This window comes from Pteropus vampyrus, unplaced genomic scaffold (assembly GCF_000151845.1).
Source record: "Pteropus vampyrus isolate Shadow unplaced genomic scaffold, Pvam_2.0 Scaffold133, whole genome shotgun sequence".
NCBI classification, from domain to species: domain Eukaryota; kingdom Metazoa; phylum Chordata; class Mammalia; order Chiroptera; family Pteropodidae; genus Pteropus; species Pteropus vampyrus.
This window is the reverse complement of record NW_011888914.1, coordinates 1,258,440-1,263,861: the sequence shown is the minus strand read 5'-3', so window position 1 is coordinate 1,263,861 and position 5,422 is coordinate 1,258,440. Positions and strand designations below refer to the sequence as shown.

At 35.4% G+C, this 5,422-nt stretch overlaps 1 non-coding gene across 1 annotated transcript; it reads left to right on the top strand.

The window, feature by feature from the left end:
- Nucleotides 1-1,110: 1,110 nt before the first annotated feature.
- On the top strand, nt 1,111-1,215 carry LOC111744341. The gene has a single exon (XR_002782121.1). It is a non-coding gene; the product is annotated as a U6 spliceosomal RNA (small nuclear RNA).
- Nucleotides 1,216-5,422: the final 4,207 nt, after the last annotated feature.

Sequence of the window (5,422 nt, the reverse complement as noted above, 5' to 3'; positions counted from 1 at the left end):
CATCAGAGAAAAAATAGTGGAGAGAGAATTTAACTGTAGATCAGGAACCTGTGGGGAGATATGGGAGAGTTTTTAATAAAAGTGCAATAAGATTTCACTAATATGTTAGAAGAGATTTGTTTCTAGCTACCATGTCAGGGAATAGACCATAGCAAAGGGTGGAAAGCAGGAAGACAGCTTAGTACATGTATTGGGCTAATGTAATAAAGTATCACAGTCTGGGTGGCTTAAACAAGAGAAACTAGAGAAAATTATTATCTCAAAGTTCTGCAGGCCAGAAGTCTGTGATCAAGGTTTCTGCAGAGTAGGGTCATTAAGAGGAAGAAATGGTTCTATACGTCTTTCTTAGCTTATGGTGATTTTATTTTTTTTTGCAATCTTTGGTGTTCTTTGAATTGTAGATGCATCATCGAGATGTTTACCTTCATCTTCATGTGGCATTATCCCTCTGTGCTTGTCTGACTCTGTATCTAAATTTCCCCTTTTATAGGGACATTAGTCATATTGGACCAAGGCCCACTTTAATGACTTCATCTTAATTCAACTACGTTTACAAAGACTCTATTTCCAAACAAGGTCACATTCTCAGGTACGGGGGTGTTAGGACTTCAACATAACTCTTTACGGAAACAATTCAACTCATACCAGTACTCTGTGCAAATGGTCCAGTCTAGAGATGATAATGGCTTAGAGCAGAGCATAAACATCGAAGGTACAGAGAAGTAGTCAGTGTGAGGATTATTTTAAAGAAAGAACCAACATATTTTTCTGATTAAATGGGTGTGGGGTATAAAGAATAAAACAAAGAAAGGAAGACTTCAGGATTTGGGGCTAGACTAATTACTATGTTCTGAGATTGAGTAGACTAAATGAGGCGCAGATGTGTGGAGGAAATTTAAAAGGCTGATTTTTTGATATGTTAACATGTTATCATTGAGATCTATCTGATTAGATTTCTAAGCACAGATATTGACAAAGCACTTGGATATGTGAGTTTGTCTTATGAAAATTTATAGCTGCAAAAGATTTAATCATCTTAGTCTAATCAATATTTATTATAGATGAGAAAGTCAGTATTTCTTTAAAGCTTTATTTAAGGAATAAAATGAAGTGCTCGCTTCGGCAGCGCATATACTAAAATTGGAATGATACAGAGTTAATTAGCATGGTCCCTGTGCAAGGGTGACATGCAGATGCGTGGTGTTCCATGTTTTTGATGTTCCTGTAAACAGTGTATTTTCAACAAATTAAAAAGTAAAATTTTACAGTTCATTGTATAGTAAAAAAATAAATATAAATAAATAAATTAATTAAAATGCCTTGCTTTCAAGGACACTGAAACATGTAGTGACAGCAATAGAAATAAACAAAAAACATAAAATGTCAAATTCAGTTCTTTTGACTCTCAATTCAACACTTTTTCAGTCTACCAGGCTTTCTTCAGCATTTTTTAGTTCCATATGCAGTTAGTAAATAGCAGTTGGTAGCTTAATGCAACAAAAAGGTAAACGATTATAATTTTGGGTCCATCAGAGGGTGACAAAGCTTCCAGCTTTAGGGTTTTGTTGTCCATTATATTATCACAAAATTTATAAACATGACAAACCGATCAAAAACATTGCTCTCTTGAATAATTTTGAAAGTTGGATAAAGTTTGCCCCACCCTAACATAGTTTTAGAACTCTAACATAAGATCTAATGTTGAGACTTTTCTGCCTTGAAGCACAGAAACTGAATCAAGCACTCAATGTCTGTTCACGCGTAGCCTGGCAGCTAATTCAGTCCCTATCAAATCCAAGGGAACGTTTTGTCCATTTGAAGATTTGGTTGAGATCAGCTTTCTATATTTGGCCCTCTGACTAAATTTGCACTTCAAGAGGTTCTGAAAGATATGATCAGGATGTTGGTCTTCCACTAGCTTTGAACAAAGTTTGATTTTAAGTTAAAGGTTCCTGTATTTTCCTCTGTATTATTTTCATTTTGCAATAGAATATTTGTCAAAAATGATTACAGAGAGTGAAAAAAACCAAACTCTTTAAAACTATTTTTAACTGCTGTGTGTGGATATTTTATCTGGTGCTTTTTTAATTGATCATTGTAACAGTTGATTTGCTGCAACCTATAAGAAATAATAAAGTAATTTCAGAAAACTGAAAGATGTTATATCCATCAGGAAGTTGATACTCCTAGGGTATTACAGTTATGAACTAGCTAGATGGTTGCGGAGGGTAGTGGTGACTTCATTCTTTGACCATAGTCAGGAGACCACTGAGTAGCCTCAGCAAATTTCTGAAAGAGAAGAGACAGAATAGGTTTGCCATGAATTGATATATTTTAATGTCCAGGGAGTCAAATTCAATCAAAAGCAGCTCTTAAATGTACCAAATTTCATCGCTTTTAATGCTTCCAATTAACAAATTCTATCACTAACCAAAGGAAGGAAAGAGAAGCAGGGAGAGCCTGTAGATTCCCTTAAGCCAGAATTTTTGACTCATTTTGTTTTAAATCCTGCTAATAATATTTTGGAGATCAATCACACACCAAAAACATAATAAAGGCTGCATTATGGACAAATGCTAAATATTGATAATTACTGAATTCCAGTCTAATAATAAAGGATATTTTGTCCTTCGCATTAAAATGTAACAAAATGAATCTCATTAGAAGGCAACATGGGCTGTTTTCTTGTGAGTGTATTCTCTTCTAGATGTTTACTATGAAAAATAATTTTAAAAATGGAAAGCATGTCATGTCCATTGTACATATGCACTCATTTTATGGCTAGAGAAGAAACGATGGAGATAAACACACTTGGAATTTTTATGTGGCACTGATGTATTAAATTAGCCTGAATGAAAGTGACATCTTTTGTGTTTAAGGGATAAAAAAAGATAATGTTATAGGCTGCAGTACACCAAAGGCCCTTGTGGCAGGTGCGGTAATTTAAATCATATGAAACGTGCACTAAGGTAGCTGTGGTATGAGGCCAGGTGGGTAAAAATACAGAGCTAAATAGTTTTGAGCCACTTTGCTTTTCTAAAAGTCTTGACAAACAGAAGAGATTTTCATCTCTCTCGGGTGGCTTGGATATGACCCCAGTAGAAAGCAAGGATGGAATTTTCAAATTCCTTCCAGTCATACCTTTTGATTCTATGATTCAGAAATAAAATCAGGCTAATGTGAAGTAGAGATGCACATATTCATCAGCTGTAGTGTCCAGTAGAGGGCACTGGAAAGGCAGGACTGCAATGTGGCATCTCCTTGCTATACAGGTAGTTCTTTCAGAAAAGGAAACATGAAAAAATATTTTTTCCAAACCTCAAATTAATCTGCAAGTTTTGCCATTTATTCTTCGAATGCAATGTGAAATTTTAACTTTTTAAATTAAGATTGCTTGACAAAATGTGTTCCCTCAATAATCAGTGAAGAGAATCAAATTCCTATAACATGATTGCAATCTTCAGCTTACGTTGTTTCCTATTGAGAGGGGAGCAGAGATTAAATGATTTGTGACCTTCAATGTTTTCTTCTAAATTTAAACAGTAAAACCATAATCCAAATTTTTTATTTCCTAAGAACAATAATATTTATAGAATATCATCAAGTTCAGAGCATCATTTATATATTCTTGCCAAGGGTCCTGTTTACATTTCAAGATAACATGGTTTCTACATTATAAATAAATACACCCAAAACAAATATTGTCATAAAGGGTCCACATTTTTTTTTTGTCCTCTAACTTTGTAAACTTTATGAAAATAGGTGGGAAAAAATGTTGGAAAGGTTGAAGAAATGTACTGAAGGCGAGCGAATTTCAGAACATTACAAAAGAAATTTAAAAGGTAGCCATACTCGTGGGAGCCTATTTTCGATAAACTGTAGATATACCTATTCTCAAAAAGGACACATTCTATGTATGATATTTCATATTGCCCTAAAAGTCTCCTAGGATGAGACTTATAAACTAATGGCGACTAGCGTTTACCAGGCACTGCGATTTCCTTCCCAGTTAGACTACTGAGCATGTTGCTCCACACCATTTGTCCGGCCACTTGGTCTTTGGATTTACATCGAAGAGCACCCTAAAGAAAAAGGAAAACAAGAATATGTGAATGATAGTAAAAACATAACGCTGGAAATTTTGAATTTCAACATTCCTGCATTTTTGCATTAAAGACCTTCAGGCTTTGGCGACATTAGCATTTCTTAAGATTTCATAGAATCCAAAGCCTCTGCTGCTCCCTGGAAAGGTAGAAAACAAAGACTAGGAAGGTTTTTGGTTTCTGTACACATTACATTGAAGAAGAACTCAATTTTTTTATTTTTTATTTTTATTTTATCCAATTTTGTATGTTTGCGGAATGTATATAGTAGTAGAGCTGCATTTGTTGACCAGCTACAGCTGTGCCTATGATGGTGCTTGCTGGTAATCCGTCCTCTCTCTGAGGTGGTGCTTTTTCTCAGGAGAAAAACTGAGAGCCATAGAATCATGCCTTTCTTTCCCTCCCACAGTTCTGTGAAATGATTAGTCATCATCACAGAGGTGGTTTGGTTTCTCTAAGTCTTATTTGGTTTTCCTACGTCTTATTTGGAAGCTGCCAAGATATAGTCAGATGCAAACACCATGATACAGAAGCATTTAAATGCAGGAGACAGACAGCATGGCAGCAGCGACTGAGCCTTTTTATCTCAAGCCCTAGATAGCAAGGCAGCAGAACAGAGCAGTTTAACTCAGGGGGACAGCAATGAAAAGTGTGGCAGCACATGAGAGCACATGCTGTAACAGGCTGACAGACAACATTTGGCTTGTATCAGGACACGGACTCCAAAGCTATGGAAAGACAGAAAATAAGCTTCTAATTTCCTTCCCAGAAATTAGGTCCAGCTTCTGACTACTGTTCTGTGTTGGTTGGGGTTTTGACTACATAAAAGCAGACAGGCTTTAATTTATGTCTGGTAATGGGTTTTCCTTCTTTTTTCTTTCTTTTTTTCTTCCTTTTTTTTTTTTTTTTAACTTCTTCAATGTGATTCTGTCTGGCTGGAAAAAACATATTTGTATTTTTCAAAAGAACAGTGTCTCAACTCATATATATACCTTCATTCATTCATTCATATATTCATGTCTTCAAAAGTACTTACCATGGACCAGGAGTTTTTTAGTTGCTAGGGATGTATCAGTGAGCAAAACTGACAGATGTCTCTGACATCCTGAAGCTTACATACCAAAGTATGGTGACAGAATATAAATCTGCAGAAAATATATAATAGACCAGATGGTAAGCAGACCAAGTAGCAGAGTAAAGCATGAAATGAAACAGGAAATGCCACCTTGGGTATAAGGAAAAGTTGTACTCTTAAATAAAGTGATAAAGGAAAATAAACTTGTAGTAGATAAAGGAACCAGACCATGTGGTTGTGTGTA